Here is a 12,835-nt window from a genome sequence, read left to right as displayed (position 1 = left end):
CATATTTTTACTCTAGTAGCAGTGGGATAAATAGTTTAGAGGGAGCTACATAGAAAAATGGGTGATTTGGGAAATAGTTGTAATAATCCAGGGAATAGTGATTTTCTTCTTCATAAAGAGGTAGCAATGAGAAAAACAATTTAAGAGAGAGCATAGATGAAGAGTTGATCATACATGGGAACTGGTAGGAAATGGTAAGAGAAAAGAGGTATTAAGAAAGACTTCTAGTTTTCAGGAGCTATTCCTGGAAAAAATGGGAGCATGAAAATATAATTTCATAAAACATTAAATGTGGAAATGGCACAGATTTTGGAGATACTATGTTTAGATTGGGAGATTAGAGATAGCTAAATATTAATAGAGCACAGGAAAGAAGAAGGAAAGTGTCTAATGTAACAGAAAAGACAGGTGATAAAAACCTTAAAAGCTGACACTGCATTTCCCAAGTAGAACATTTTTAGTGACCAGAAGGAGGAGTTCCAATGGGGCAGTGAATTAAAATTTAAGATTGTAGTGAATCTAACAAAAGGACATAGAGCCACAAAACATGCATTTCTTTTTAAGCACAACGGGCCTAATGGGAAGCAGGAAATATATATTTTTGATATTTCTTTTATTAAAGAAATGATAATTTAATAAATGGTGCTGGGAAAACTGGCTACCCATATGTAGAAAGCTGAAACTGTATCCCTTCCTTACACCTTATACAAAAATTAATTCAAGATGGATTAAAGACTTAAACGTTAGACCTAAAACCATAAAAACCCTAGAAGAAAACCTAGGCATTACCATTCAGGACATAGGCATGGGCAAGGACTTCATGTCTAAAACACCAAAAGCAATGGCAACAAAATCCAAAATTGACAAATGGGATCTAATTAAACTAGAGAGCTTCTGCACAGCAAAAGAAACTACCATCAGAGTGAACAGGCAACCTACAAAATGGGAGAAAATTTTTGCAACCTACTCATCTGACAAATGGCTAATATCCAGAATCTACAATGAACTCAAATTTACAAGAAAAAAACAAACAACCCCATCAAAAAGTGGGCAAAGGATATGAACAGACACTTCTCAAAAGAAGACATTTATGCAGCCAAAAGACACATGAAAAAATGCTCATCATCACTGGCCATCAGAGAAATGCAAATCAAAACCACAATGAGATACCATCTCACACCAGTTAGAATGGCAATCATTAAAAAGTCAGGAAACAACAGGTGCTGGAGAGGATGTGGAGAAATAAGAACACTTTTACACTGTTGGTGGGACTGTAAACTAGTTCAACCACTGTGGAAGTCAGTGTGGCGATTCTTCAGGGATCTAGAACTAGAAATACCATTTGATCCAGCCATCCCATTACTAGGTATATACCCAAAGGACTGTAAATCATGCTGCTATAAAGACACATGCACATGTATGTTTATTGTGGCACTATTCACAATAGCAAAGACTTGGAACCAAGCCAAATGTCCAACAATGATAGACTGGATTAAGAAAATGTGGCACATATACACCATGGAATACTATGCAGCCATAAAAAATGGTGAGCTCATGTCCTTTGAAGGGACATGGATGAAATTGGAAATCATCATTCTCAGTAAACTATCTCAAGGACAAAAAACCAAACACTGCATGTTCTCACTCAGATGGGAATTGAACAATGAGAACACATGGACACAGGAAGGGGAACATCACACTCTGGGGACTGTTGTGGGGTGGGGGAGGGGGGAAGGGATAGCATTAGGAGATATACCTAATGCTAAATGACGAGTTAATGGGTGCAGCGCACCAGCATGGCACATGTGTACATATGTAACTAACCTGCACATTGTGCACATGTACCCTAAAACTTAAAGTATAATAATAATAAAAGAAAAGAAAAGAAAAAAAAAGAAATGATAGTCTTGAAATACATTTAGGTTTATTTTAAAGCCAGTATAGAATTTGAAGATAAAGATAGGAATAAGAGTGGATAAGGAAAAGTCTCTGAAGATATGGGAAATTTATTCAACATACAATTGAAGTACAAAAGAGGAAGCAACTTCCTCTGCCTGCGAGAGTTGACAAGCACTTTGTGGTAAGCATCCTATCCTATTTATTACATTTTAAAATATTTAACAACTAGTGCCATAGAAATGTATATGTGCCTTTTTTTCTTTTTCTATAACGATATGAAATGTTACCAGTGCAATTTATCTCTTCTGTCGTCCTTTGCATGGTGTGTTCAATCTAGCCAGATTATACCTAAATATATCTATTTATGGAATAATGAAAGAATGGAAGACCTATGAGTGATTTAAAGCTTCTCTGGTTATCAGTTTTACCCAATAAATGTCATTTTCTGTTTAAAGATCACAGTGCTCCTGGTGTGTGTGTGTTCCTGTTGCTGAACCTTATTAAAGGTTTGCTAACTGCATAAAGATGAAGGAGTACCAACGTAAAAGGGTAAAAGGAAAAGATGAAGGTTGTTTGTTTGTTTATTAGAGTGGTAAGGTATTTTAGGTTTTGGTGTGACTAACCTTTTCCTGGGAATGCATTTCAGGCTACTCTAATCTCATTCATTAAGTCACTACTCAAGGAAACTCAGACTAATGCTATGTTCTTGCAGGAAGTATTTTTTCCTTTAGAATAACTTCTCTCATTTTTCTAAAATAATATCCTTATAAGATATTAATAAACATTATCTGATAAAAATACTACTGGCAAAATAATCAGATAATGCAAAAAAGATTGCCCTGTTTTAAAAATTTCAGAGTGTCTGTGATAGCTTCAAAGCACATCTCATATTCTTTGGTAGTCTTTTTACCAAAAGGAGTCCAATTCTCTCCGCATTGAATACAGGATGGTCTTAGCAACTCGATTTTAACCAGTGCTAGTAGGTGGAAGTGCTGCTGTCGAGACTGTGCTAAGTCATAAAAAGGCCACGCAGCTTCCTCCAGCTCCCTTTCTACTAGCAGGATGCTTATTCTTGAAATACAACCACCACGCTGTGCAAAGGCCAAGCAGCCACATAGAAAGTCCATATGTTGGTGTTCTGGCAGCACCTCAAGCTGAGGTAGCAGCTGACAGATGAACTATAAGAAATACAGTCAATTGAAGGTGCAGGTGATTCCAGCATCCAGCCTTTGCCCAGCCCCAGCTGATGCCAAGTAAGCCCTATCAAACCTTTCATGAAGATTCACAAGCAAAGTAAATGTCATTGTTATAATCTTTGGATTTTGTAGTGGTTTATTATCTAACTGTAGATACTAGAATGACCATCTACTAGCTAATGATATAATGCAGTTTGTGAGAGGAAGAAACTATATGTTGTTTTCTGAAATTTTCTCATAAATGTGTGCACTGTAGAATCCAATTTGAGGAATGCTTAACAGCAGTCTTTTTTCTGAACTTTTCAATCATCCTCTTCCTTTAAAAAAATTTGCTGAGCATTATATAGGGTATATGTCTTAAAATGTCTACTGTTTTCATCTATGATTTTCCAAAACTATAACCCGATAATGCTGCATTTTTCCAAGGGGCCTGTCACTTCCACTACACATACACATACACACACACACACACCCACCCACACACACACTTTCCTTTATTGTTAGGACAGAATAATGTATAAAGTAGAAGTTACCCCAACTTGTTATTTTGGTTTATTAGAGAAGAATTTATGAACCAAATAATTTGGGAATTTCTTGGACACTATATTTTAAGCAAATGAATACTGGATAGAGCTGGCTATTCGAAGTACTTTCATAAAATATTGTGTTCTATCAAAACCATCTTTTTTCACTATGTGAATGTACATAGTATGTTTCCTTACTGATATCATTTCGGTCTTATTCTTCTTTGGTTATCACTAAACTTCTACCTTCGCATTCATACATTTCCATGAAACTATGTGCTTTCAAGAACTACATTTTGTACTCTGCCTTTCCTCTTCAGAAGTATATTTCTTTTGATTATGGAATACCTGTAGCACATTGCCATTTTCCAATCTTGATTTCCATTTCACAAAGTCACAGTGAGAACAATAAGATTATATTTACCTTCCTGTTTTAGAGTAATTTCAGTTTACTTACTATCTATCCTTGATATGTTGGTTTATAGATACTGAATCTATAAATATACTAAAATGATAGAACCTTAAGCTATGGTGCTGAAATGCAATTTCAAATCACAGATGGTGTTTTCAAACAGAGAAACTCTTCATAGATTTTATTTTCTCTTCCGTAGTCTCAAAGCTCCAGGATAATCTGCTACACTGTAATACAAGGTTTCATTAGACCTATTGAGTTTCTATATTTAAGACTCAGAGTACTGAAAAACACACTATTTATTTTTTGTATGTTTTTCATTCTTCCCATATTCAATTCCCTAACTGTAATCAAATTTTGAAATTATTTCATTTTTAACAGTTTTTCTATCTATACTAAATCAATAATAAATGCATATGAAGTCCCTTCTAAAAAAGTATCATGTTTAGGACAAAACAATCCTGTATTAATAACAGAAACACTCTTTTATCTGTATGTTGTTATTTTTTGTATGGCATCTATGAGTAAAACTAGAAAACAACATAGCGTGAAGGAACATAGGGCTAATTTTCTGAAAATCTAGACAGTAAATTAAATTTTATGATAAGCCAATAATTAATTAGCTATGGGTGAATGGACAAATATAATTACAATAAAGCATTATACAATTCCAAAATAATAATTCTGCATTATCCTATGTCAATTTTTAAAGCATCTAAAATGTTTTTTCAGAAGTTGTTCTGAAATATAAGAAAATAAGTTAATTCAAATATATTTATTCAGTATCTCTTATAACAGTTTTAGACATAAGAAATACATAATGAATTGGAAAAGAAAATCTTTACTCTCTTTAAAATACACTGCAGTAAGGGTTATAAAGAATAATTGTATAAAGGAGGAAACAAATACAGTCTTGTGTCACTTAGTGACAGGGATGTGTTCTGAAAAATGTGTTGTTAGTTGATTTTGTCTTTGTGTGAACATCCTAGAATGCACTTACACAAACCTACATGGTATAGCCTACTACACACCTAGGGTATATGATACAGCCAATGGCTCCTACTACATACCTAGGGTATATGATATAGCCAATTGCTCCTACTACACACCTAGGGTATATGATACAGCCAATGGCTCCTGCTACACATCTAAGGTATATGATATAGCCAATTGCTCCTACTACACACCTAGGGTATATGATACAGCCAATGGCTCCTGCTACACATCTAAGGTATATGATATAGCCAATTGCTCCTGCTACACATCTAGGGTATACGATGTAGCCAATTGCTCCTACTACACACCTAGGGTATATGATATAGCCAATGGCTCCTACTACACATCTAGGGTATATGATATAGCCAATGGCTCCTACTACACACCTAGGATATATGATATAGCCAATGGCTCCTACTACACATCTAGGGTATATGATATAGCCAATGGCTCCTACTACATACCTAGGGTATATGATATAGCCAATTGCTCCTGCTACACATCTAGGGTATACGATGTAGCCAATTGCTCCTACTACACACCTAGGGTATATGATATAGCCAATTGCTCCTACTACACACCTAGGGTGTATGATATAGCCAATGGCTCCTACTACACATCTAGGGTATATGATATAGCCAATGGCTCCTACTACACATCTAGGGTATACAATATAGCCAATTGCTCCTGCTACACATCTAGGGTATACAATGTAGCCAATTGCTCCTACTACACACCTAGGGTATATGATATAGCCAATGGCTCCTACTACACACCTAGGGTATATGATATAGCCAATGGCTCCTACTACACATCTAGAGTATATGATATAGCCAATGGCTCCTACTACACACCTAGGGTATATGATATAGCCAATGGCTCCTACTACACATCTAGAGTATATGATACTGCCAATGGCTCCTGCTACACATCTAGGGTATATGATACAGCCAATGGCTCCTGCTACACATCTAGGGTATATGATATAGCCAATGGCTCCTGCTACACATCTAGGGTATATGATATAGCCAATGGCTCCTACTACACATCTAGGGTATATGATATAGCCAATGGCTCCTACTACACATCTAGGGTATATGATACAGCCAATGGCTCCTGCTACACATCTAGGGTATATGATATAGCCAATGGCTCCTGCTACACATCTAGGGTATATGATACAGCCAATGGCTCCTGCTACACATCTAGGGTATATGATACAGCCAATGGCTCCTGCTACACATCTAGGGTATATGATATAGCCAATGGCTCCTACTACACATCTAGGGTATATGATACAGCCAATTGCTCCTGCTACACATCTAAGGTATATGATATAGCCAATTGCTCCTGCTACACATTTAGGGTATACAATGTAGCCAATGGCTCCTACTACACATCTAGGGTATATGATACAGCCAATGGCTCCTACTACACATCTAGGGTATATGATATAGCCAATGGCTCCTGCTACACATCTAGGGTATATGATACAGCCAATGGCAGGTTACTGCACTGAATACTGCAGGCAATTGTAAGACAATGTATATGTTTGTGTATTTAAACATATCTAAATAGAAAAAACACATTGAAAACATGTTATTATAATTTTATGGGATTATCATGGTATATGTGGTCCAACATTTGCCAAAATGTTATGCTGCACATGACTGTAATTCAATTTCAGGAAATACTAAGGGCTAAAAGAAAGAAAAAAATCAAAGCAAAGCATTAATGAATTAGTAATTAGGACCCAGGTTAGCAGTAGTGTATGGGTTGCCAGAGACACAGAATATGTAGGTGATAAAATCTATGGTAAAAAAAATAATATTTGAACGTACATTTGAAAACTGTGTAAAACCAAGGCATGTGAAGTCTTGGAGAATAGCATTATAGGCAAGGCGAAAAACCATCCAAAAAGCCCAGATGAGAGTCATTTTGAGTACTGAAGAAATCAGAGACAGTCGTTGCAGCAAGAGAAGCAAAGAAAAGAGCTAGAGTATAGCACGGCATTAAGAGCACTGCCTGGAGCCAGAAAGCTTCAGTTAAATCCTGGCTCCGCTATTACATAATGCCGGGCAATTTATTTAGCCCCTCTGAACTCTCTTGTTTAATCTGTTAGTTGGGACTAATAGCATTCTTGTCTTATAGAATTAACAGGAGTATGGAACGATTAATACATCTGAAGGCCTCGGAACAGGGTGGGAGCTACATCAGTGTTCTCTGATGCTGCACTTACGGTAGGTGAGGTCACAGAGTTAGTCAAAGACCAGATTATATAGCACTTCGTAGGCTATGACATGAAGTTTATATTTTATTCCAAATGTGATGAGAACGTTAGAGAATTCCAAGAAGATGACAGATGTGATCTGATTTATATTTGGAAAAGATCAGTTTTTGTGTGCTGAATTCAGGACAGATTGTGCCATGTGGTGTTTGATGAGCAAGGAGACAAGTTATGAGACTATTTCCATAACCCGGGCCAGAGGTGAAGTTGGGTTGTGCACTGATGAAATTAAAATACTTTTATTGGTCTTGATTTTCACAACCGTAAAATTGATTCTATACCTGAAATATAATTCCTGGACTTGGATATGAGATATTATGGAACATTGAAAAAATATGAATCTTTAAAGTATAAGAAATATCTTGATTTTAGTCCTACCTCTGCTATTAGTGTATTGTATTAACTTGGGTTGGTGGCTTGATATTTCTAACATCACTTATACAGAAAATCTGTCACTTAACTAGATGACAAAGGAGAGGACTTCTGGCTCTAAAATTCCATGTTACTTCTGGTCCTAAAATTCTAAGCTAACTTTTATTTGGAGTTTAAAATATATATTTTAATATGAAAAGATAAATAAAGTGTTACATATTGAATCAAAAATAATCTTTTAAATTGTTGATCAGTTTAAGTTTAGCTTTTATTTCAAATAAATTTGTTATTTTCCAAATTGAAAATATTTGTCAGATAATTATCAATAATCGTATAATTTTCTCATGTTTTATAAGGCATGCATAGTTTCTTAGTTTTAGAGTTATGGTTAAGGGAAAAATCCAAAACATTTCGAAAATTTGCATTCATCAAAGTGAATTGTTCAGTTATTTTCAGAACTACATATGATTATGTCTAAAAATATTTTTAGGATAAAAACTTCTCAAGGCTAACACATGAATATCAATTTAAATTTATTTCTGTAGTGCACAGTCCCTCACTGGCATTTATACCCATCTCTCTTTCTCCTGTTTGCTATGATACTGCTTTCTCTTTATTTGCTTCCCATCCCTTGCATATTCTTGTCCAAAGCCAACAACCCAGCGTTCTATATCAGTTCCCTCCAGTTTGTTCTTAAGGCACTTCATGTTTTCTGTTGAGCATTAGAGCATTTTATGAAAATAAATGAGCATCATAAACTCAGTAGCAAAAATAATTTAAGAACTTTGATATCTTAGGGTTGCAAGTTCTTCTGAGGCTTTAAATTCCTTGGATTTTTCTGATTTAAAACTCTATATCAGGGATAGTTTTCACAAAGAATACAGCCATTTTTTCATTTAATTGCATACTTCATACTTTGTTTTTAACCAAATATTTACTTTAAAAATTGCAGCTAAAAAGTTTTTAGTTTTTAAACCAGTGTACTGCCAAGAAACATTTAAATCAAGAAACTTAGTATTAGGCTAAATTACTTAGTTCAATGAGTTATTTAATAGTAATTTTCCCTTAATTCTACATAAAATATAGAATATATTTTCTTCTAATGTTATCACACATGTTGATAGATGTTAGGAAGTATACCATAGCTTTATCTGGATATGATGTGCATTTTACTTCTTTTTCTTTTTATTACTTTTATAAATGATAATGTTAACTGTACAGGTAGTTTTTAATTTTTACAAAGTACACTTTTAGAAAAGTATCCATAAATTTTTGACAATGCATTTAACAAAAAATGCTCTTAGAGAATATAATAGATATCATTAACACGTTAAAGTGATTGTAAAATAAAATTTATGAGAAATGATATAGAGTTTCAAAACCATATTCCAAAAATTGTCTGAATATATTAGAATAAACATGTTTGATAATAATAAAAGATAGAAATGAAACCATAATCCATTTTTAGAATACTACTGAACTAAAATAATATCATTATGATAATATTCCATAGATTTGAATTTATATATTCTTTGAAATTTCAATATATTCAAGAAAAAATTACTCAAATGCTGTCTATTATCATTTGTCTTGAATATGATGAGGCAATTTTGGTCCTTACCATGAAAAGAATATTCCTGTGTATATTACCACTGCTATCTTATGATAAGGGGATATGATAACTCTCTCATTTTTACATTTTCTCTTTCTTGCTAAAATAGACTATAAAGTAATTAGCCAAGAGACAAGAGGCTCAGAGGCAATTTTAAGTGCTAAAACAATGACATCCAGTTTTTTCTTGCTTCAATGATATGAGGATATGGGGAAATAGCAGCAAATTGAGCTTAAGAAAGACTCTTGAGAAACAAAAGTTGAAAAATAATAGGGACATGGGTATCTAGAAGGATTAAAAATGTTCTCCCCTCTTGCCACTACACTCCAGCCTGGGCGACAGAGCGAGACTCCCTCTCAAAAAAAAAAAAAAAAATTCTCCCCTCAATGTTTAGGAAAATTGGCCCGAGAGGTCCATCTGATTTTAGAATTACAGGAAAAATGGTCAAGATTACATGTTAGGGCTGCCTTTTATCTGATTTGTCTATAAAGTTTCTTTAGATATTTTATTTCACAATTTAATTATCAAATTAATTTGTACCTCTGTTTAACAGGGTAGCATGCAATAAGGTAATTAGTTCTGATTCATAATATATGAAAGAGGTTTTGCTTTCAAATGTTAATATTTAAGTTGATTTAAGACTATAGACTAAAATAGTAAATACAACATTAACTCTTAACTTATGCTTATTCTCCATAGATGTCAAATTACAGGTAACTATGAGTTTTTAAATAGTCTTTTAAATCAAAATGAGTATTTCCAGAACACAGAATTCATATGAAAACTAAAACAATACACCTCCTTAAGATGACACGTAGTACTACCTTCATAATAAAATATCCGGGGGAGAGTACAAATGATGAAAGGTTTTAAAACATGTTGCTGCAGGCATAAAGACCTGCATATTTATTTAGGGAAAAGAAAATGAAAAAAAATTTAAATCAATGTTTCATAGGTTGTCTCTTTTATTTAAATGAAAATTACTAAAACATTTAGAACATAAAATCATACTAAAGATAAGTGTCAGACTACAGGCTAATGTGAAATAGCAAACAAAACACTGTTATTCAACAATTTCTGTAATTCACGTTAGTGCAAAATTGTCTATATGCAAGTAGCTGTGTTATCTGAGTTGTTAATCCTTATACACTATGAGATTTAGAAAATATGTTTAAAAATCCTTGTTCATCTCATAGCACTGTGAAAGCAAAAGTTGCTCCAAAGTTAAACAGGCAGGGAAGACTTTTTCAAGCTATTGCAATAGTGGAGAGAGGCCACAGCTGTCTGCACTCAACGCCACTGAAACAAAGGGCAAGAATTTAAAAAAGCTAGAGTGCAGAAAGGGAAGATCAAAGGCCATCTCTGTTGTAACTACAGAAAAAGTTAGACTCCTACTCAACCGCACAGCCTGGGAGACAGGGGCACTATCTTGCTTGATAATTACATTTCAAAGGGATGACTCCCAGGTTCTTGACAGCCCTGGGTTGTAAAATTGGCAAGTTTTTTTTTTTTCAAGATTTACATTTCAAAGGGGCAGAGAAAGAATTTACAGTTATAAGTTTTCTAAGGTAAGTGCTCCAAGAAAAAAAACGTCAGAGCATACAGTCAGGAAGAAGCCTGCCTAAAATCTAGTCACAAGGGAAACATTCAGGCTCCCCTGGTCAGCATGCATGCACATATGCACATACATGTTCGCATGTACCAGCAAAACAATAATGGTGATCATCATAACAACACCTAGGTGCTATATTTTTATGATCTTATTTACTAATCTGAGTTAATCATCAAATCAATCCTATACTCTTGTTCTTATCATTATTCCCATTTCAAAATGAGGCATCTGAAACTCAGATACGCTAAGTAACTTGCAGAAAAGTTTAGAACATAAATACATGTAGTATGAATTCTTCAGACCCTAAACTCTTAAAAATCAGGTAATAGGCAAAGCATCTTTGATTACATTAAGGTATTCTTACTTAATTTGAACCTCACTGAGGTTTGCTGGGCCCCTTTCCTTGGCTGATGAATGTCACAGAAAAATAAAACTCAAGTTGCTTCTACTCAGCCTCAGCACTTGGAATGGCTCTGTTTAAAGAAGCAATGGAATGGCTCTGTTTAAAGAGATGACACCAAGAGAGGCATCCCTCCTTTCCCTGTGGGAACTAGAGTGCATCTATTCTGTTTTGTTTTGTTTTGTTTTGTTTTGTTTTGTGAGATGGAGTCTCATTCTGTTGCCCAGGCTGGAGTGCAGTGGCGTGATCTCGGCTCACTGCAACCTCTGCCTCCCGGGTTCAAGCGATTATCTTGCCTCCACCTACCGAGTAGCTGGGACTACAGGGATGCGCCACCACGCCCAGCTAATTTTTTGTATTTTTAGTAGAGACAGGGTTTCACCATGTTAGCTAGGATAGTCTCGTAATCCAACCGCCTCGGCCTCCCAAAATGCTGGGATTACAGGCATGAGCCACCGTGTCTGGCTGAGAGCATCTATTCTTATTTCCAAGAAGGCTGTCTTACCCTTCTGTCTTTCCATCCTCTTGCATGTGGGTCTGAGATATATATATATCTCAGTAGTATATATATACCCAAAACAACCTGTAGTATACCCAAAAACAACCATTATTCCCCCCAAATATAGATATATATATCATATATCTATATATCACATATATATGAGATACATATATGAGATAGATATATATGAGATATATATTTTTATTTATTTCCATCCAGCAAGAGGATGGAAATATATATGAAGGAAAAAGAGGACTCTTCTTCCTTTAGAGGAGATGAGGCTAGAGGTCTAGTACAGGAGCACAGGCCTGGAGTGAAAAAGACCTTTCAATGTTAACCTTGGTGATTTCATAGGATTAATAAGGAGAAAGATGGATGAGCCATGGGTAATTTTTAGCTTCAGAGCACGCATTGAACACTCCAGCAAGCCCCCTGTGCTGCAGAAGGTATGTTACTCACATCACTAAGGAAAATTCTTTGCAGTCTTTACTAAATTTCAAAGATAAAATGGTCATTTCCATCTCTCCTTCCTATAAACCACGAGTCTTATCTTTGTTTAGCCAAGTATTTCTGATTGAAAGCAAAAGGAGTATAGCTCTTTGAGTTGTATCCAGGATGAAATGATGAAAGGAGTGTTGAGTTGGAATGGATGTACAGGAAGAAGAATATGAGTTTGCCAGTCAATTCATCCAACAGCCTTTTTTTTTTTTTCTTTATTCCATATAGTGGGAGATGACTACCAAAAGCTCAGTTCTAGGGGTTTTATTCCAACTAATCTTAGCCGGTTCAGCCAATAAACACTTCTGGAAGATTAGAAGATGAGAAGAGAGAGATGCCAGGGGATTCCTTTTACTCCTTTTTTTCTGTAAGTAAATGGCCGTCAATGGCTGCATCTCCTCTACTGACTAAAAAAATAGCAGTTTGAAGAATAATGAACCCATTTGTAATCAAAAGGAGCCAGTATCTATACAAACACAGATAACACAGAAGCAAAGAAGAGAGGACAGAAAAAGCAAGCAGCAG

This window comes from Pan troglodytes, chromosome 3, assembly GCF_028858775.2.
Source record: "Pan troglodytes isolate AG18354 chromosome 3, NHGRI_mPanTro3-v2.0_pri, whole genome shotgun sequence".
In the NCBI taxonomy this organism is placed as follows: Eukaryota; Metazoa; Chordata; class Mammalia; order Primates; family Hominidae; genus Pan; species Pan troglodytes.
Note: the sequence above shows the minus strand (reverse complement) of the source record.